Source organism: Leptonychotes weddellii, chromosome 10, assembly GCF_054177405.1.
Source record: "Leptonychotes weddellii isolate Sample4059 chromosome 10, ASM5417740v2, whole genome shotgun sequence".
NCBI classification, from domain to species: Eukaryota; Metazoa; Chordata; class Mammalia; order Carnivora; family Phocidae; genus Leptonychotes; species Leptonychotes weddellii.
In genome coordinates this window covers 57,990,847-58,011,039 of record NC_138378.1, presented here as the reverse complement: position 1 = coordinate 58,011,039, position 20,193 = coordinate 57,990,847, and the positions used below count along the sequence as shown (strand labels likewise).

Here is a 20,193-nt window from a genome sequence, read left to right as displayed (position 1 = left end):
TTTTTTTTTTTTTAAAGATTTTATTTATTTATTTGAGAGAGAGAGAATGAGAGACAGAGAGCATGAGAGGGAAGAGGGCAGAGGGAGAAGCAGACCCCCTGCCGAGCAGGGAGCCCGATGTGGGACTTGATCCCGGGACTCCAGGATCATGACCTGAGCCGAAGGCAGTCGCTTAACCAACTGAGCCACCCAGGCGCCCGGGCCATTGGTTTTAAAGACTGGAGCCGAGAGCCTGCAAAGACAGAGCAGTGTCCTTGTCTTGAGAAGGACTGTCGTGTGGCTCACAGGAGGCTGCCGGGGAGGTACTGGCCAAATCAGAGAGGTTTATAAATATGCCTGACCAACGTAGTTGTGGCAGCTCAGCTCACAGAATTCCTTGTGTTTGCATCTGTTCTGGAAGCCGAGAGCAGGAAAAAAAGGTAAGGTAATGTGGTTATTTGATTTCTTTTTCACAAAACCAAATCCTTGTAGTGATTATTAAGCGGCACAGTAGAAGCCCAAATGATGAGGCTGAAATATGGTTTGCATTCTAGCTTTATTTTGATCCTGTGCTCGTTTTTTTTCTTTGCAGGGGAAAAAAAGGAAGCCATAACCACCCCCACCCTCCGCACCCCCTCCACCCCACCCGCCACACTATGTGTGTGTACTTAATCCATGGCCAAAGAGAGTTTATGGAAAAATTTGCCATGTGCCAGTGAAGCGTTTTATTTTTCATCATTTTAAAAACAAAAACATTAACGAAAACAAAATCTTTCCTCTCCTCCCACCAAAAAAAAAGAAAAAGAAAAACCCACAGAGCCATAGAGCTGCTCCCCTCAATATGAAAGTTTTCATAACTTAGTCCTTCCCCAAAATTAATGCATAGGACTTATTGCAGTTATGAAACATTGAAAACTTGGGCTTTTCAGCCACTTAATGTCCTGTTCAGATATCCTTGGAGGAAAGCCAAAAGGGATTAAAATCTTCTTCTGAAAAACTAAAAGATGATTGATTATCTCCTTTGGCTTTACAGTGTGACTCTACAGCTCTAGCTTTTGGAAAAGCTAGAATAAACCAGTTTAGATGGCGACAGTTTTTTTCCTTCTTCAAATTATGTTAAATTATGTTCAGATACTCACAGACGCTCTCCTATTTGAGATTAACTGCAGTGAGGTGCCGCCTTTATAGACTGTTATTTTAATGGTGAAGAGGAAGCTCCATTGCCCTTAGATGAGTCCCCCATCTACTGTCTAAAACCTGTAAGTTCATACTAGAGTTTCACCTTTTAATGAGGTTTTCCCAGGATAAAATGCAAATACTCTTTAAAGTTAATACTACTCATTGCTACCTCAGCACGAATGATTATACCCGGCCTACTCTCCAGGGCTAGTTTTGACAGGAAAGAGGTACGGACTCTGCTGGGAGCAAATCTCACCTGAGAGGGCTGATAAGGAAGCCAGAAGAAGCAGAGAGAAGGCACAATGCAGGCTCATCTACTTCAAAAATACACCTTCGTTTTATGCCTCCTTTCTCCTTGCAACAAGATAAATGATTTTTTTCTCTTAGGAGAAAGTTGGGGTAAGGATTGAAAACTCTATTTTGGGAAGGGAAAGACTCTGGAAACGGGAGACTCTGGAACTGAGACTCCTGGCAGGAGACACACTCAGGGTCCCTCGAGACTGAGAAGTCCTCTTGCGCGATCTCTGCAGAGAAAGCCCAAGGCTCCCAAAGCCTGTGTCAGGGCCTGTCCCTGGCCCAGCCACTGAGCCTCAGGCCACAGGTCAAGTATTTGGGACCTCGTCTGTGTTCTGATCCAGGCAAAGGCACACCCATCCACTTGCTCTACTGTTAGAGGAGTTTTCACAAACCTCCGTCTCTCACCTCTTCTGGTTGATCTTCTATGAACAATTGATTAGAAATCAGATCTTTCCTGGAAAACAAAGATTACAAGATACTAGATATTTATAAACTAGGATAAAGGTGTTTAGTTAATCATATCCTAAATAAGAGGAAAATATATTTGATCTTCTCCCAAAACCAAATAAATATTAATTAACTTAGAAACGTTTCAAATTTCTCTTTTCAAAACACTGAAGTCATTATTTTTTTTTTAAGTTGAATTATGGACGCAGAGTAATACAACTTTGCATGTAGGTTCAAAAAGTCTTTGAGTCCCTCTAAAATACCTAGGTGAAGACAATACTTTGTGCATAGTAGGTACTTTACTCAATAGTAATCAATTAACCATGTTTACTGACTCTCTTCCCTCTTAGTCTGCTGCATGTTTCTGAAGTAAAATGAGACCATCACCAGAGCTTGGTTACTCTCAGCATTCCCAGAGTCACAAATTCCCACCAGAGTCAAACCAAACTAAAGAAAAATAGAAAGGAGTATATGAACCTCTGGTGTTTTTGAGTTTTGACCTCTATAATTTTGTGACCACTGTTTGATTTGAAGGCTTAGAACTGTGTCCACTTTTTAAAGAAATGTGGATAAAATAAATTAACTTTATTTTTTAAAAAGATTTTTATTTATTTGACAGAAAGGGAGAGAAAGCACAAGCAGGAGGAGTGGCAAACGGAGGGAAAGGGAGAAGCAGACTCCCTGCTGAGGAGGGAGCCCAACATGGGGCTCGATCCCAGGACCCTGGGATCATGACCTGAGCTGAAAGCAGTCACTTAACTGACTGAGCCACCAGGCGCCCCAAAATAAATTAACTTTAAAAAAATACTAAAATTCCTAAAGTACTTACTGGTCTAAAGAAGCAAAATCAAAACTAAAGCCCAAATAATGTTTTGAAGGACCCAGGTGCTGTGAAGAGTAAATCTGACCCTAAGCCCTACCCAAGTTGACAAAGAAAACGTCTTTTCCTTCTACCTTCTCTGGAAACACCCCTCTGTCCCCTGCCTTAATCTAAGGTAAAGGCTAACACCAGGATATGAGCCTAGGGATCAAGGAGAAACCAGAAAGTGGACACACTTAGACGTCTCGTTGCCTACCTGAACATCATGGATCCATATGTAGTTTTTTATTTCTGGAAATTTGACATCAGAATTCATTGGGGACATCTCCATGTTATAAAGATGGAAGGGGAGGCCCAGGTTTGGCCTACGTTTGGCCTAGGTTTGACCCTTGATTTAGACTATAATGATAATGATAAATATAATAATGAGTATTTATCTCATTCAATTATCACAATGTCTCCCATGGGGTAAGATAATACCCTTATCTAAGAATGATATTGAAAATAATTAACAACTGGTGTGCCTGGGTGTCTCAGTCGGTTAAGCATCCGACTCTTGATTTCAGCTCAAGTCATGATCTCAGGGTCATGAGATTGAGCCCTGCCTTGGGCTCTGCACTCAGTGGGGAGTCTGCTTGAGATTCTCTCTCTCCCTCTCCCTCTGTCCTTCCCCGCCCCCCTGTTCACACTCACTCTCTCTCTTGCTCTCTAAAATAAATAAATAAGTAAATAGAAAATAACTGACAACTGATATGACCAATCAATTAGAACAAAGAATAGATGCATGGTGGTTGAAAACTGACCTGCTGTGATCATCCCCACATTAACAGATTTGGGAACTGGGACTTAGGATAAGGTAGTAAATTACCTTAGGTTATACAAACGGTACACAAAGTAGAGCTGGGATTTCTGACTCTAGAGCCCATCCTTTTAGCAACTCGATATATGCTTCTTTAAGCCAGAGGGACTTTGTTTCAGTAGCAGACTTAAACCCCTACCAGTTGCCCAGCCACAAGCATGTCTGGCCAAGAGCAATCCATTCATACCACTTCCAAAAGCATTCAAAACACAGGTGAGCCACAGTTTAGAAATAGTTCAGTATGTTAATAGTTACATTGCAAATAATTTAAATCGGAAGGAAATGTGAACTCCTTTGACTACCCTCTAACTTGAATCCTTTCCCCTGCTCTATGCCTATGGCTCATCCCCACCCTTCCTCGCCTGCTCTGTCTCCGCTCTAACGTCAGTTGATTGTGAAGTCTTCCTGACCTCCCATAGATTCAGAAGAGAGCAGCTTCTGCCCTGAGTTTCCTATCTCTCTTGCCTTGCTTTATGTTTCTCCATAGCACTTAACACCATCTGACACACTGTGTTTGAATTTATTTTTTACCTCCTCCAGTTGGAATGCGAGCTCCACGATGTTAAGGACTTTGTCTTGCTGGCTGCTATACGCCTCAGCACCAAAGCACTTGCTGAATGACTGAACAGATAATACTGTTCACAGTAGAGAGGCCACACGGTACAACAGTAAACACATTGGATTTAGAATCAGAGGTGGGTTCGAATCCCACGTCTGCCATCTATTAGTTGTGTGACATCGCACAAGCTAACCACTTGAAGCCTCAGAGGCTTCAGGAAGAGCAAAGGCCCTGAGATGGGAGCACGCCAAGCAGGGCAGGGTGGCCGCGGTCCCTGCAGCGCAGAGTAGGCCACATGTGGTGAAAAGTGAGAGAGGTAAAGATTGGGGGGCTGGGTTTTGTGGACTATTTTAAGTACTTTGGGTTTTGCTGTGAGTGAGAAGGGAGGCCAGTCAGAGGATATGACACAGAGGAAAAATGCTATCTGTTGTAACTTTTACAGAGCCTGCTTATGGGCAAGGGCAGAGGCAACTATTACAATAAGCCAAGTGAGAGACGATAGTGGTGTGGCCAGGTTAAATGCTAAATAAAGGTGGTGAAAGATTGTCAGATTCTGAATGTATTTTGAAGACATAGCCAACAAGATCTGTTGATGGTTTGGGTGTGGAATGTGAGAGGAAGGGGAGAGTCAACAAGGACTCCAAAGATTTGGGGGAGGACTGTGGGAGGAGCAGGTATGGGATGGGTAGTCAGAAATTTGGTTTTGGTTCAGTTAAGTTCGAGAAGCTTATTAGACATCTAGGTAGAGATGTCAGGCTGTGAGTGGGACAGACAGACAATTCAGGCATGCTTGGAGGAGGTACAGGCTAGAGATAGAAATTGGAGTATTGTCAACAGATAAGCCAGAAGTTTCTGTCCTGGCTACTAATAAGAATCACCTAAGGATCTTTAAAAAAAGTTTTTATAATTGTGGTAAAATGCACATAACATAAAATTTATCATCCTAATGATCTTAAAAAAATACATGGGTTTCAATCTGGACCAATGGAATGAGAATTTCTTAGGGTAGGGACTGCTAGGCACCAGTATTTTTAACAAATATACCAAATATTTAGAACTTGGGAAGATGAGGAGAAACCATAAAGGAAAGAGGAAAGGCACAGCCTACGAAGTAGGAAACCAGACAAGTGGAATATCCCCAAAGCCAAGTGCAAAAAGTATTTCCAGAAGACAGTAATAATAACTGTCATATACTACTGATAGGTCAGGTAAGATGAGGACTAAAGAAAAATCATCAAACTTAGCAAAATGTAGTTCTTCATTTTCCTTGACAACTCTTCCTGAGGTGTGTTGAAGAGAGGTTTTTTTATTGATAGGCACTATCATATTTATTTACATTAAAAATAATGTCTAGTAGTTAAAAATAACACCTTTTTGGGCGCCTGGGTGGCTCAGTTGGCTAAGCGACTGCCTTCGGCTCAGGTCATGATCCTGGAGTCCTAGGATCGAGTCCCGCATCAGGCTCCCTGCTCAGTGGGGAGTCTGCTTCTCCCTCTGATCCTCCTCCCTCTCATGCTCTCTATCTGTCACTCTTTCTATCTCAAATAAATAAATAAAATCTTTAAAAAAAAATAAAATAAAATAAAAATAACACCTTTTGACAGCAAAGCCCATTAGAAGTTTTCAGTCCTGCTGTGTCTTGCTCATGCATCACCCATGACTCAATAGTCAGAACAAGGTCAGTTGGTGATTTGGTCCCAGACTGAGTCTCCTGCAGATGATGTAGAACTATGCAGGACCTCTTCTCTGACATGGAATGAAAAAGGATCTTTCAACTTCATTATCAAGGAGATGGGACACTAAACTCAGCCAGCCACTCCTAGGAACCATCCAAAGTAAGGCAGAGAGGACTACTTATAAAATGACAGACAAGAGTAGTCATTAAGAGGGCGCCTGGGTGGCTCAGTTGGTTAAGCGACTGCCTTCGGCTCAGGTTATGATCCTGGAGTCCAGGGATCGAGTCCCGCATCGGGCTCCCTGCTCAGCAGAGAGTCTGCTTCTCCCTCTGACCCTCCCCCCTCTCATGCTCTCTCTGTCTCATTCTCTCTCTCAAATAAATAAATAAAATCTTTAAAAAAAAAAAAGAGTAGTCATTAAGAAAACAGAACTCTTTCTCTTTTTTTTATTTGAGAAAATGCCCTCACCTCTTCCCTGAAACACCAAACAAATGTTTAACTTAAATAATGCTTTAAAGCTTAACAAATTTGAGCTTTGCCAGACCCTGAAACAGGGAATTCAAAGACTTGAGCCATCCATTGAGAAAGATCTGCTGCTAAAGTTCAAGTCTATGTCTTCTAGATGTTTCTTCCTATCCTCCAGAGTCACTTCTGTCTTGCTGACCCTGAATCTGCCCTCAATTTATTCATGAATCTGGTTGGAGGCATCCACTGCTTACCAAAAGACTTTCTCCAACCCACACTAAGGAGCTAATGCTTTTCCCTACTTCACATTCTCAAGGGAGAGAAGCTCTGATGAGGAGCAAGGACAAAACCAAGGATATATGTAGAACATAATGTGGGGACTGTATTAGAATGATGTCAAAATTCTCATCTTCTTTGTTATTCCCTCACTTCTTCCTCTGGACTGTGTATCTAGAACGGGCACCTAACAGTGCCTCCTGTCCCTAGAGCAGGATTCACTAGAAGACATACAGGCTTCTCTATAGGGCCAGGAGGTCTTCAAGTCCATATTGTCCCACCCAGTTCATCAGAACAGGAGACAAGATTGGGACCTAAGGCTGAAACTTTAGTGAGTAATAAAGCGGGAATTTTCCTAGGGCAGATGTTCTCAGTGTGGGGGCTATCTCTGTGGTGTGTCTCTCCAAAATTCTTATGTTGAAACCTTAATCACTAGTGTGATGGTATTTGGAGGTAGGGCCTTTGGCAGGTAATTAGAATCAGAATAAGTCATGAGAGCAGAGCCCTCCTGATTGGACTAATGCCCTTATAGGAAGTAACACAAGAGAACCACATCCCCCCCAATATGAGGTCACAGAAAGATGGTGGCCATCTGCAAAATAGGAAGAAGGCCCTCACCAGACACCAAGTCTGCCAGCACATTCATCTTAGACTTTCCAGCCTCCAGAACTGTGAGGAAATCAATTTTTGTTGTTTAAACCACCCAGTCTATGGGATTTCATAAGAGCAGCTCAAGCTAAGACACTATGGATACCTTGGATGGTTCAAGGGCTTGACACACCCTTGGAAATTATAATTAACATTTTTCAGAAAAGGGTCCATAGTTCTCTTCAGAGATTCAAAAGATTAAATCTGTGACCCCCAAAAGATTATAGACCACTGACTTGGAGTGACTCTTGTGTTTTCACCCTGTAGGATTACAGGAAACTTTGGGATTAGGAACCCCAGTCTTGGCCTTCATTCGTACTTGAAGAAAGGACCAATATCTAGGAGTATTAACAAATATGAAATAAGAAAGATTCAAGAGGATATACACATATTCTTTGTCCAATATTGTTAATGCCCACCCACCTGAGAAAGTTTATTATTTACAATAAAATATAGAGTCCAATCTGTAGGGCTCCTTTACCAATAAGCCTTTTTTTTTTTTTTTTTTTGTCAGAGAGAGAGAGCACAAAGCAAGGGGAGCAGCAAGCAGAGGGAGAAGCAGGCTCCTGACTGAGTAAGGAGCCCGACCCAGAACTCGATCCCAGGACCCCCGGGATCACGACCCGAGCTGAAGGAGCTGAAGGCAGACGCCTAACCCACTGAACCACCCAGGCGTCCCTCCCTATGAGCTTTTAATAATATCAACCTCCTCCTCCTCCCATACCACTCCCATATTATTTGGCTCTGTATTCCAAATACAGAGGGTTTTTTGGTGGTTAATTGTGATTAATTTTCTATTCCACAGAGTGTATCCATAGAGCAGGAAATGCAATTTTGGAGCAAGAAGTGGTCTGCCTTTTTTGCATTGTACGGACTGTACAGCAAGGGTCAGGGGACCAGAATGAGTATTATTGTAGCCCTGAGAGAAAAGCTTTTCAGAAAAGGAGATCAAGAAAAATATGACTCATCATGGATGAACCTTGAAAACATTATGCTAAATGAAAGAAACCAAACACAAAAGGCCACATTTTGTATGATTCTATTTACATGAAATGTGGAAAATAGGCAAATCCATAGAAACAAAATAGATTAGTGGTTGCCAGAGGCTGAGGGAAGGGGGGATAGGGAGTGACGGATAACGGGTATGGGGTTTCTTTTTGGGGTGATGAAAATGTTTTGGAATTCGTGGTGATGGTTGTAAAACTTTGCAAATAGACTAAAAACCAATGAGTTGTGCACTTTAAAAGGGTGGATTTTATGATATGCTAATTATAGCTTAATTTTTAAAAGAAGAGAAAAGATGTGACTCACAAAGGATTCGTCACAACTATGGCTCGATCGCTTATTTGGCAGTTAATTTGAGGGCATAGTCTTGAGATATTTCTCATGTGTGGAGTTCTAAGCTTTTATCCTCTCCTCCACACTAGTAGAGATCTTTTTATTGCTTCTTCTGTTTACAAAAGCAATACATGTGCATTTTTTAAAATTCTGAAAATACAAGAGGACATAAAGAATAAAATAACTTGGGGAAAAAAAAAAAAAACGCCACCCAGAGAAGGTCAATATTAACATTTTGGTGTACATTTTTCCAGATTATTTTTCTATGCATATGTAACAGGGAAAATATTTTAGAACCGTATTAATGTGTTTTTCTCTTGTGCACTTCCTTGTATGTCAGCACCCATCATTCTGTACCAAGCATCCTCTTTCCTTAAACCATTGGATTCTTACAGCAGGAATGCAGAGTGGAAGAAAGAGTCCATGTTCCCTTGTTGACTTCTAAAATAAGATTTTTGATTAGACATGAAGAGTTTTGAAAGTCCAACGTTGAGGGCGCCTGGTGGCTCAGTTGGTTAAGCGACTGCCTTTGGCTCAGGTCATGATCCTGGAGTCCCGGGATTGAGTCCCGCATGGGGCTCCCTGCTCCGCAGGGAGTCTGCTTCTCCCTCTGACCCTCCTCCCTCTCATGCTCTCTGTCTCTCATTCTCTCTCTCTCAAATAAATAAATAAATAATCTTAAAAAAAAAAAAAAAGAAAGTCCAACGTTGATAACAGACCAGATTTTTTTAAATGCTTTTATTTCTCATCAACCTAAGAGACACAGGCAGAGTTTTACTGAAAGTCAGGAGTAGGGAAACTCCAAGGATGGGGGACATGCACTGGGGGGAGGGGGACGACTTTGGTTTGAGGATAATGGGGGGTGGGGGGAGTGGGCAGAAGGACCTCGGGGAAGGGGAGGTAGACAGGTGTATTCTGACCGATACTCTCCGGACTGAATTCCTGGAGGGGAAAGCGTGTTGGGCAAATCGACAGGTAAGCTAAAGGCCGAGGAGACTTTGCCCTGCCCGCCCAAAGAAACCTGGGAGGAAACCGCCGCTCAGGGAGATCCCACGCCAGGCTGCGCCGCTGGGGAGCAAGAAAAGGACCGTGCGTTGCGGCTGCTTAGATGAGGCAGAGCAGCAGTCCCAAACCGGTCTGGGGTCCCCTGTGACCTAGCAGGGACCCCTCCAGGGGGAAATCTAAAACTTGGAGCAGCCAGTGTGCCTCGACCAGACCAGCGCCCCCAAGACCCCCCCTCCCGCCACCGTCTCCGCACAGCCCATGTCTGCGGGAGGAGGAGAAAGAGCCTTGTGAAGGGAATTGGACTTTGAATTGATGAATATTTACCTGATAGAGACCACTATAAATCAAAATAGACTGTTAAACCCTGAGAGACTATTTAATCTGGAGAAGACCGAGATAACTTTAATTGGAAGGGTGGGAGTGTGTGAGAAGATTAGATGAGTTAAGAAAAGTAAGGAAGCCACCTGCCCCTGCTTTTGAGCAGTGTCCTCACTCTAGATGTTATATTTTAAGCAAATGAAATACATGAAAATGAGTACAAATTTATAAGTATTGTTAGCGTACATGTTTTTGTAACCAGGTGTTTTTCACCCTACAATATCGTTTATTATTATTATTGTTTTGTTTTGTTTATGTGTTCTTTCCCTCCAGCTAGGCTATAACTATTTTGAGGACAAGGACAGTGTTTTCTATTTCTTGGTGTCTACCTCAGTGCTGAGCACAAAGCAGACACTCCATGTCACTGCTGCCTAAAACATTTCTAGTTCTTTCCCTATATACATGCAATTAAAGTCTTGAGGCAAGCAGATAGTTTGGAACAAAGGGCCAGTGGAAGGAGCACTGCATTCTGAATACCTGCATTCTCATCCTGATCAGTCACTGACAAGTCAAGTCATTTTGCCTTTTGCCCTCACTTTCTCCACTTTTCTCACTTTCTCAGAGTTAATGCCTTCACTATCTCACATGTATGTGTGAGACTCAAATAAGGAAATGTAAATGAAATCACCAGGAGGAGAATGCAAAATGGTAAATCCAAATCTCATTTTACTAGTAACCCCAGACTAGAATATCAAAGTGCCTGAGATCAGTTTGCCCCACCTTCCTGCAAATCCACTGCTCGCCACCCCCACTGTCCGCTCTCTCTGACAGCCAGACTGGAATCAGTGATCTCCCAGTAAACGCTTGTTTTTATTTATTTATTTATTTATTTTTTAAATATAGCTGTTGTTTTTTTTTTAAGATTTTATTTATTTATTTGACAGAGAGAGAGATAGCGAGAGCAGGAACACAAGCAGGGGGAATGGGAGAGGGAGAAGCAGGCTTCCCACGGAGCAGGGAGCCCGATGTGGGGCTCGATCCCAGGACCCTGGGATCATGACCTGAGCCGAAGGCAGACGCTTAACGACTGAGCCACCCAGGCGCCCTAAACGCTTGTTTTTAAAGAACTGAAAAGATTTTTACTTAGCTGACTTGTGACTGTTTCCTGAACACAGATGGAAAAAGGTTATTTAGAGCCAGGAAAACAATAAGGGCATTTTTCACTCTAACAGTGATTAGAGATCGTTAATCCTTTCCACATCACCAATTAGCAGGTCTTACAGGTCTTGATTGAAAACAAACAAATAAAAGTATTTTCTCCACATACCAATAGTTTTAACTTAAGGCATAAGCAATGATGTAAGCCAGGACATCACCAGACAAGGAACAGCACCTTGATTTTTTAACCTGGAAGTCTCTGGTATCATGCTCTGTGATATGTAGAATATGGTTCTACATCTCATTAAAACCCACAGCTTGCTTCCAGTGGTTTCAGAACCGAAAGCAAGCATGATCCTAAATAACTCTGTGGGTTTTTTAAAAATCCTATTCCAGGGTGCCTGGGTGGCTCAGTCGTTAAGCGTCTGCCTTTAGCTCAGGTCATGATCCCGGGGTCCTGGGATCGAGCCCCACATCGGGCTCCCTGCTCCGTGGGAAGCCTGCTTCTCCCTCTCCCACTCCTCCTGCTTGTGTTCCCTCTCTCACTGTGTCTCTCTCTGTCAAATAAATAAAATCTTAAAAAAATATTAAAAAAAAATCCTATTCCAATTTAAGTATCATTCACTATTTAAATAAATCTCTGGGGTGCCTCTGTGGCTCAGTGGGTTAAGCGTCCAACTCTTGATTTTGGCTCAGGTCATGGTCTCAGGGTTGTGAGACTGAGCCCTGCGTCAGGCTCTGTGCTGGGCATGGAGCCTACTTAAGATTCTCTTCCCCCTTTCCTTCTGCTCCTCCCCCACCCCCTCTAAATAAATAAATAAATCTCTGAGAAGTACCTTCTTGAAAAGTAAAGAATTATTCATTCGTTTAGGAAACATTAAATGAGACTTTGTTGTATGCCAGGAGGTATGCTAAGCACTGGGATACAAAAATGAATCAAGTTCAGTTTAGCAGGGGAAACAGATTTGTCAATCAAGTAATTGTTCTACAGTGTAGTAAATACAATCAAAGATGTTCACTGGCCCAGAGGAAAAAGGACCCAGCATCCAGGTTGGGTTCTTGAAACTGGCCCTTGAGCTGGATGTTTTAGTTCATGCATTCATGCCACAAATACTTAGTGTACTCTCTTTGTGTCAGGCATTGGGTAATAGGAATACAGTAGTGAACGAAACAGATGAAAATCCCTGTCCCCATGAACTTACATTATTGTGTAGACAATAATGAAGACAAGTAAATACATGATGTTTTTATCTAACTAATGAAAAGTGCTAAGGAGGAAAAATTAAACCACAAATGCAGATTTGAAATTGTAGATGAGAAGGCCATAGAAGGTCTCACTGAGAAAGTGATGCTTAATATCTAAAGAGTGAGATATCTAAGTCTTAATGTCTATGGGGATGCCACAGGACAATATGGCGGAGGGAACAGCAAGCACACAGATCCTGAAGTACAAAAGAGCCTGGAGGAACTTGAGGAAGAGCAAGGTCAGTGTCCTTACGGTAGAGTGAGTGAGGGGAAGAGTAGTGGGGAATGAGATTGAGAGGCAACAGATGAGAAAAGGGGCAGACTTTGGACAGGAAGTCATGGGAAGGATCTGAGCAAGGAGTGGCCTGATCTGAGAAGCTGATACTGCATGAAATGTTCTTGGGGGCAAAAGCAGCAAGAACAGCTGGGAGGTCATTGCAGTGGTCCAGGTGAAAGATTCTGGTTTGGACCAGGGTGATGGCAATGGGAATGGTGAGATACAGTCAAATTCTGGGTATATTTTGAAGTTAGAGCCAACATGATTTGCTGATAGATTGAATGTGAAGTGTGAGACAGACAAAGGAATCAAAAAAGTACTAAAGTTTTTGGCATGACCCACTGCAAACATGGAGTTGCCATCAACTGAAACGGGGCAGACTGACAGGAGTTGGTTTAGGGGGACAGATTTAGAATTCAACTTTGAACATGTTAGGTTGAGATGTTTATGATATCAACCAGAGATATCAAATACCAGTTGTATGTTTAGGTCTGGACTTCAAGGCAGAGGTTGGATATGGAAACATAAATTTGGGCACCACCAGCATGTAGATCGAATTTAATGCCATGAGCTTGGATAAAATCACCTTGAGAGAATGAGGATATGAAAGAGAACAAAGAGGAAGAAAGAAAGAAAAGAAAAGCATTCCAGACAGAGAGGAAGACATGTGAGGACAAGAAGGTAAAGACAGAAATGAGTTTGGTTAAGCTAGAACAGGAGTTGACAAAATTTTCTGTGAAGAGCTGGATAAATATTTTAGACTTTGTGGATCATACTGTCTCTCGTAGCGACAACTCTGCTGTCACAGCATGAGAGCGACCATATACAATACATAAATGAATTGAGAGTGGCTGTGTTCAAATGAAAATTTATTTATGGACAGTGGAAGTTGAATTTAACATAATTTTCACATGTCACAAAGTATTAGTCATCTTTTGGTTCTTTTCACTCACTTAAATATGTAAAAACCATCCTTAGCTCACAAACCATACAAAAACAGGCAGCAAGCCAGATTTAGTCCAGAAGCTATAGTTTGCCAACTTCTGAGCTTGAAGAATATAGAGCGCAATTAGGGAGCAGTGGAAAATAAAATTGCAGAAGTAGTCAGAGTTTACGTCATGGATTAGAAATATTAGGTATAAAGTGACTGGTTCATGGTATGCACTCAATAAATAGTAGATATCATTATTGATTTGATGTGACATAGAAAGGGAACTAGCAGGCAACTTTAAGGAAGTGAGATTCATAGTCAAAACTGAGACCTACAATCACAAGATTTAGCAATAGCTAAACCAAGAGAAGGAAGAGGATGAATGAGGCCTTCGCTGAAATAAGATTGAGGGCAACTGGAGGGGCCCCAAAGGCACCAGCAAGACATTCTTGGTGATCGTTACTAGAAATGCGCACATGGATGACAAGATGTAATGATGCTTTAATTTTACAAAACACATGTGGAAACACATTGTCATTGCAGGCATGATTCATTTGCAGTCCATGAATTAAGATCTTAAATCGTTAATACAAAAGATGCTTCAGAGCAAATGAACTATATTTTTGTGATAGAGGAGCTTCTTTTATTATATGCAAGCTTATCAAACCAGAGATAAACATGGTGTACCAATGTTCGTGTTTAAAGTGCTCCCATTCTGCTCAGAATCACCAGATAGAATGTAGGCTGAGTAGTAAAATGGACTACCAGTCCTCCCCTCTAAACCACATCCCTACAAGCAGAGGTTTTCTTGTTCTGCTGCTTCCTAGTTGGGTGAACTTAGTCCAAACACTTACCTTTATTGGGCCTCGCCTTTCTCTTCTGTAAAAATGGAACTAATAATATATTTACTCATTTGAAAGCTGGAGAACAAATTTTTCACCTTTTTTTTTCCCCCGTTAATTTGCATCACTATTAAAATTGTGAAGCATTTTTTTGTCTTTCTAGAATTATTATTATATTTTAAACTTCCAAACTTTTTGCCACCACAAAATTTCAGCTCTCAGCTTGCCATAAAAATAACCTGAACAGGGGTGCCTGGGTGGCTGAGTCCGTTCAGCCTCCGACTCTTGGTTTTGGCTCTGGTCGTGATATCCAGGGTCCTGATGTCCCGTTCGTGATGTCTGGGTCAGGAGATGGAGCCCTGCATCCAGCTCCGCACCCAGAGGGGGTCTGCTTCCTCTCTCCCTCGCCCTCTGCCCCTCCCCCCTGAAATAAATAAATAAATCTTTTTAAAGAAATAACCGGAACACACAGAAATGTATTAATATCATGGAACAGACATTTTTCTTCCTCAGTACACGAAACAAAACTTCACAGCCCACCAACAATGTACAATTGAGATTCTTGAGGATGTGCTTCAGGAACTGTTTGCTGAATACTTAAAAATAAAAATCAGTGTTCCATTTTTAAAGCACAGCTGGGCTGTGACTTCTCTGCTGTTTTTGCTTTATGGTCCCTTCTGATTCTTAGCTGTAATTAATTTACTGGAAAGATTTTACAGGACCGAATTAACAATGCAAACACGCCATTGTACAAGAAAAGTCTGTGCTGTTATTCTTCACGTCTCTATATTTTACAAAGCCATCACTATTTCTCCAAGAGGCTATCAGATACAGATCAAATTGTATCACATGGCAACAATAAAGCTCCTTTAACTACAATAACAAAACATTCCCAAGGATCATCTTATGGCCTACTAATGAAGTTTCAGGACTATTGGACAAAATAAAAATTCCAGTCTGACAAGGGACTGTCCCTTAGAAATTGTCTAGAAAGGAACTAGAGCTATGATAAATTAACATATGGTGGTGGAGCATTTCCTGGCTGTGGCTTCAGTTCTCATATTTCTGTCTTGCTCTTCACAGTATTATTGTTGTGATGGGGGAAAGGTGCCTGTTAATGATTTCTGCGCCTGTTGTTTTGCCCACATTCTCCAGAAAGCTCTTTCAAGACCGTTCTTTGGAATCAGGCTTTATGTGCACACTCCAAGTGAAAGTTGGGCATTTGCCAGTGAATTCAATGTCAGGGTCAACTGTCAGGGTCCAGGAACCCTTCTGTGAAAGGCAGTTTGGTGTAGAAGAAAGAGCACCGGACTAGAGTTGTGGGTCCTAATTCCGATCCCGCCACTTACTAGTATTGTGTCCCTTGACCAAATGAGCTCTCATTTCATTGTCTGTAAAATGAGAAGAATAATAACTGCCCTGCCTATCTCTCAGAGTTGTGAGGAACAAATAAAATACTGGCATGTAAAAGTCTTTTAAACAGTGCTAAGTAAATGTCAAGTCTTTTTTTAATTGTGGTAAAATATACATATAAATTTTACCATTTTAACCATTTTAGGTGTCCAGTTGAGTGGCCTTAAGTACATTCCCATTGTTGTCCAATCATCACCGCCATTCATTTCCAGAACTTTTTCATCCTCCCCAACTGAAACACTACCCAGTAACACGAAGTCCCTATTCCTCCCTCTCCCCAGCCCTTGGCAACCACCACTCTAACCTTCTGCCTCTGTGAATCTGACTACTCTCAGGACCTTGTGTAAGTGGATCACACAATATTTGTCCTGTTTGTGACTGGCTTATTTCACTTAGTAAAACATTTTCAAGGTTCATCCGTGTTGTAACATACATCAAAATTTCCTTTCTGTTTAAGACTGAATAATATTCCATTCTCTATATAAGCTATATTTCATTTGTCTGTTCATTACTGGACAGTTGGGTTGTTTACCCACTTTGGCTATTGTGAATAATGCTGCTATGAACATTAGTGTACAAGTATCTGTTTGAGTCCCCACTTTCAATTCTTTTGGTGACACACCACATAGTGGAATTCCTGGATCATATGGTAATTCCTTGTTTAATTTTTTGAGGAACTGCCCTACTGTTTTCTACAAAGGCTGCACCATTTTACATTTCTGCCCATAGTACACAAGGGTTCCACTTTCTCCCACATCCTCACCAACACTTGTTGTATATATAATTATACATATTATATATATTATATTATATACATATGCCATCATAATGGTTATGAAGTAGTATCTCACTATGGTTTTGATTTCCATTTCCCTAATAATTCATGATGTTGAGCATCTTTTCATGAGCTATTGGCCATTTGTTTATCTTCTTTGGAGAAATAATCTATTCAAGTCCTTTGCCCATTTTTTAATTGGGTTGTTTGGTTTTGTTGTTGTAGAGTTCTAAGTGTTCTTTATATATTCTGGATGTTAACACCTTGCCAGATATATGGTTTGCAAATATTTTCTCCCATTTCATGAATTGCCAAATATTTTTACTCTCATTTACCTACCAGATCCTATAAAAAATATGCTCAGTCCTTCACCATGGAACTTTAGGAACACTCTCCCAAACAGAGTTTCTTGATGTAGACATGATACCATAGTTTAAAAAACAGATGAGAAATTTTCACTGGGGGGCACCTGGGTGGCTCAGTAGGTTGGGCATCTGCCTTCAACTCAGGTCATGATCTCAGGGTCCAGGAATCAAGTCCCGCATCAGGCTCTCTGCTCGGTGGGAGTCTGCTTCTCCCACTGTGCTCACCCTCTCTCTCTTTCTCTTTCAAATAACTAAATAGAAATCTTTTTTTTTTAAAGATTTTTTATTTATTTATTTGAGAGAGAGAGAATGAGAGAGAGCACATGAGAGGGGGGGAGGGTCAGAGGGAGAAGCAGACCCCCGCTGAGCAGGGAGCCTGATGCGGGACGCGATCCAGGGACTCCAGGATCATGACCTGAGCCAAAGGCAGTCGCTTAACCAACTGAGCCACCCAGGCGCCCACTAAATAGAAATCTTAAAAAAAAAAAGAAAGAAAGAAAGAAAGAAATTTTCATTGGCAAAGTTTTCTCTTCTGATTTAAGTAGTAAGAAAAAAGATGTCAAACTTCCCCTACTCACAACCTATCTCAGTAAGATATTTAATGTGGTAGCAAGTTGGAAAGTGATTTTCTTTACCTGCTTATACAATAATTAGGTACATTAACAGATTTGACAACGAAAAGCTAAAGTTATATATGCCTGAGAGGAGAAAATAGAGACACTTTAAAAAATAACATTTCCTGTTTGTGCCTTGCCATTCACCATCCACAAAGGAAAAACGAACAAGCCATATCCTAGCAGAGAATAATCACCCTCTTCACAGGCAAACTGTTAAATTGCTTAGGTGGAAATAACATTCAAAAAAAAAAAAATACTGAGTACCTGCCGGTCTTTCATTCAGTCGTTTATTTTATGAACTTGATATTTGGCTCTGTGTTAGGCACTGGAGAACAGAAATGAACGGACACAGTTCCTGCCTTCAAGGAGCTCTCACTGCGGGTGGGGGTGGGCTGGGGAGGGAATGACCAAGTAAACAGATCATTACAATACAATATGATAAGTACTGGAGAGCTCTGAGGAGTGTTTCCATTGTGGATAATTCACAGCTGACTTCTGTGCGGAACATCTCAAAAGAGTATCAAGTCTATTGCTAACACATAGGGGCTTATGAAATCCATTACGAATATAAAACCTTATGAAATGTTAATTACTGCTATTACATTCTTGGTATTCTTTTAGTACTAATAGGTAGGGTGTAGAAACCACAGAGCATTTTGTGTCTAAAAATTTTTTAAATTTGTTTTCTTCATCAAAATAATGCCTTTTTCTTATAGAGAGTGCAAGCAATACAAAACTCACCAGTTAACCATCGTTAGCAGTTCACTATGTTCTAGTTCATCTAAAATAGCATCCTAAATTCAAAAGTGCTAAAAAGTGGCAAGAACAAAAGGATTTTAGTAAGTACTTGAAGTCTTGGGTCTATATGAGCAGAAGGCAGAGGCACCAAGGCAATCCCGAGCAAACTGTACAGGAGAATTCGCAAGGAATGGGGTTTGCATGATTAAAAGAGGATTCTATTCATTTACATACTAATGTTTTATACTTTCAGGTGCTGTATATTACTCTAAAAATGTATATTGCATTCCCCAAATCCCTGGCTCTTAGAAGATGCTGCTAAAGTTTATGTTTCCAGAGTTGTACTTGGGACCTTATGAATAGGTTAAGGAATATGATCATCACCGTTCAGAAGATTTATTCTGTATTACTCAAGTGAACTTTTGCCTGGAAGGAGATAAATCTCCAGCTTCTGAAACATTGGTCAATAAGTATATATTGGTCCCACATGGACGGATATGAAAGAGCATGTGATTTTTTTTTTTCATGCCTTGTCCCATATTTATTTTCTTTTCTAAAATCCAAAGGGTGTTAGGGAATGAAAAATGTAGAGATGCAACCTGTCCAACTGTCAGGTCTCTTTGTTTTAGAAACATTAAGGAGACGGCACGATGTAACATAGCATAAGAAGAAAACTTGTGTATGAGACCTAGGTTCTACTCTTAGCTCTACCACTAATTAGACGTGTAATTTTAGATAAATCACTTAACCTCTCTAGACCTCTGTTTCTCATCTCTAATTACTCTATCTAGTTCATAGGTTATTGTGATGATCAAAAGAAATCATAAATGTGGAAGCACTTCAAATAATGTAATGCATGCATATTATAAGGTATCATTAATACATACATTTATCATTGGTCTGCAATACGACTCTGAGACTCAGGCAAGAGGAGCCCTGCCCTGAGCCCTGTACTTCACAAACACAAACACATTCAAATCTATTAAATATCTCTCAGCGTGTTCCTAGTATGGCCTCAACTCTGACAATAGCAACAATATTTTTTGGAGTGATTTAAAGATTATATACAGTACTCTCTGGATCTGACCCAGATGGGATCATCTTGATCAAACACATATCAAATTTGACCTCCCAGACATTCTGGTTAACAATGGAGACGCCATTTAAATGCTCTTAGAGAAGTAAGATTTAATTTAGACAAGATGGTGAGCTGCACTAGGATAGTTAAGTAAAACGACAGAAGATCCTCAAATAAATAAGGAATTGTGGTCTATGATGGAAAATATTTTTTATTTTGTGCTAATGAAAGTTATTTGGTATGGACGATTGCTTGCCAGTAATGATGTTAGCAGAAACTTATATAAGACATAGATCTAAGCTTGCCTATTTCACTTTTTATTTTTTATTTTTTTTTAAAGATTTTATTTATTTATTTGACAGAGAGAGAGACAGTGAGAGAGGGAACACAAGCAGGGGGAGTGGGAGAGGGAGAAGCAGGCTTCCCACCAAGCAGGGAGCCCAATGCAGGGCTCGATCCCAGGACCCTGGGATCATGACCTGAGCCCAAGGTAGACGCTTAACGAATGAGCCACCCAGGTGCCCCTATTTCACTTTTTTTTTTTTTTTTAAGATTTTATTTATTTATTTGACAGAGAGAGACACAGCGAGAGAGGGAACACAGGCAGGGGGAGTGGGAGAGGGAGAAGCAGGCTTCCCGCGGAGCAGGGAGCCCGATGCGGGGCTCGATTCCAAGGACCCTGGGACCATGACCTGAGCCAAAGGCAGACGCTTAACGACTGAGCCACCCACGTGCCCCCCATTTCACTTTTTAAATAATTTAAAATACTTTTTAAATTTTTAGAGAAAATGATTTTTCTAAATAGAAATATGCTAAATGTGACTAGTACAACAAAAATGATAGTCCAATAAAATGACAGAAAATTGGAAGAGGAAATAAAAATGTTTG

General features: G+C 41.0%; 2 long non-coding RNA genes across 2 annotated transcripts in view; one reads left to right on the top strand and one right to left on the bottom strand.

Moving 5' to 3' along the window:
* The window catches only part of LOC145723892 (uncharacterized), a 291,096-nt gene that overhangs the window by 255,890 nt on the left and 15,013 nt on the right, over positions 1 to 20,193 (top strand). The window lies entirely within an intron of this gene.
* Positions 1 to 20,193, bottom strand: part of LOC145723893 (uncharacterized) — a 26,840-nt gene that overhangs the window by 3,822 nt on the left and 2,825 nt on the right. The window contains exon 2 of the long non-coding RNA XR_014149279.1: positions 17,754 to 17,881. This is a non-coding gene — a long non-coding RNA (uncharacterized LOC145723893). The remainder of the gene's footprint in view (positions 1 to 17,753; positions 17,882 to 20,193) is intronic.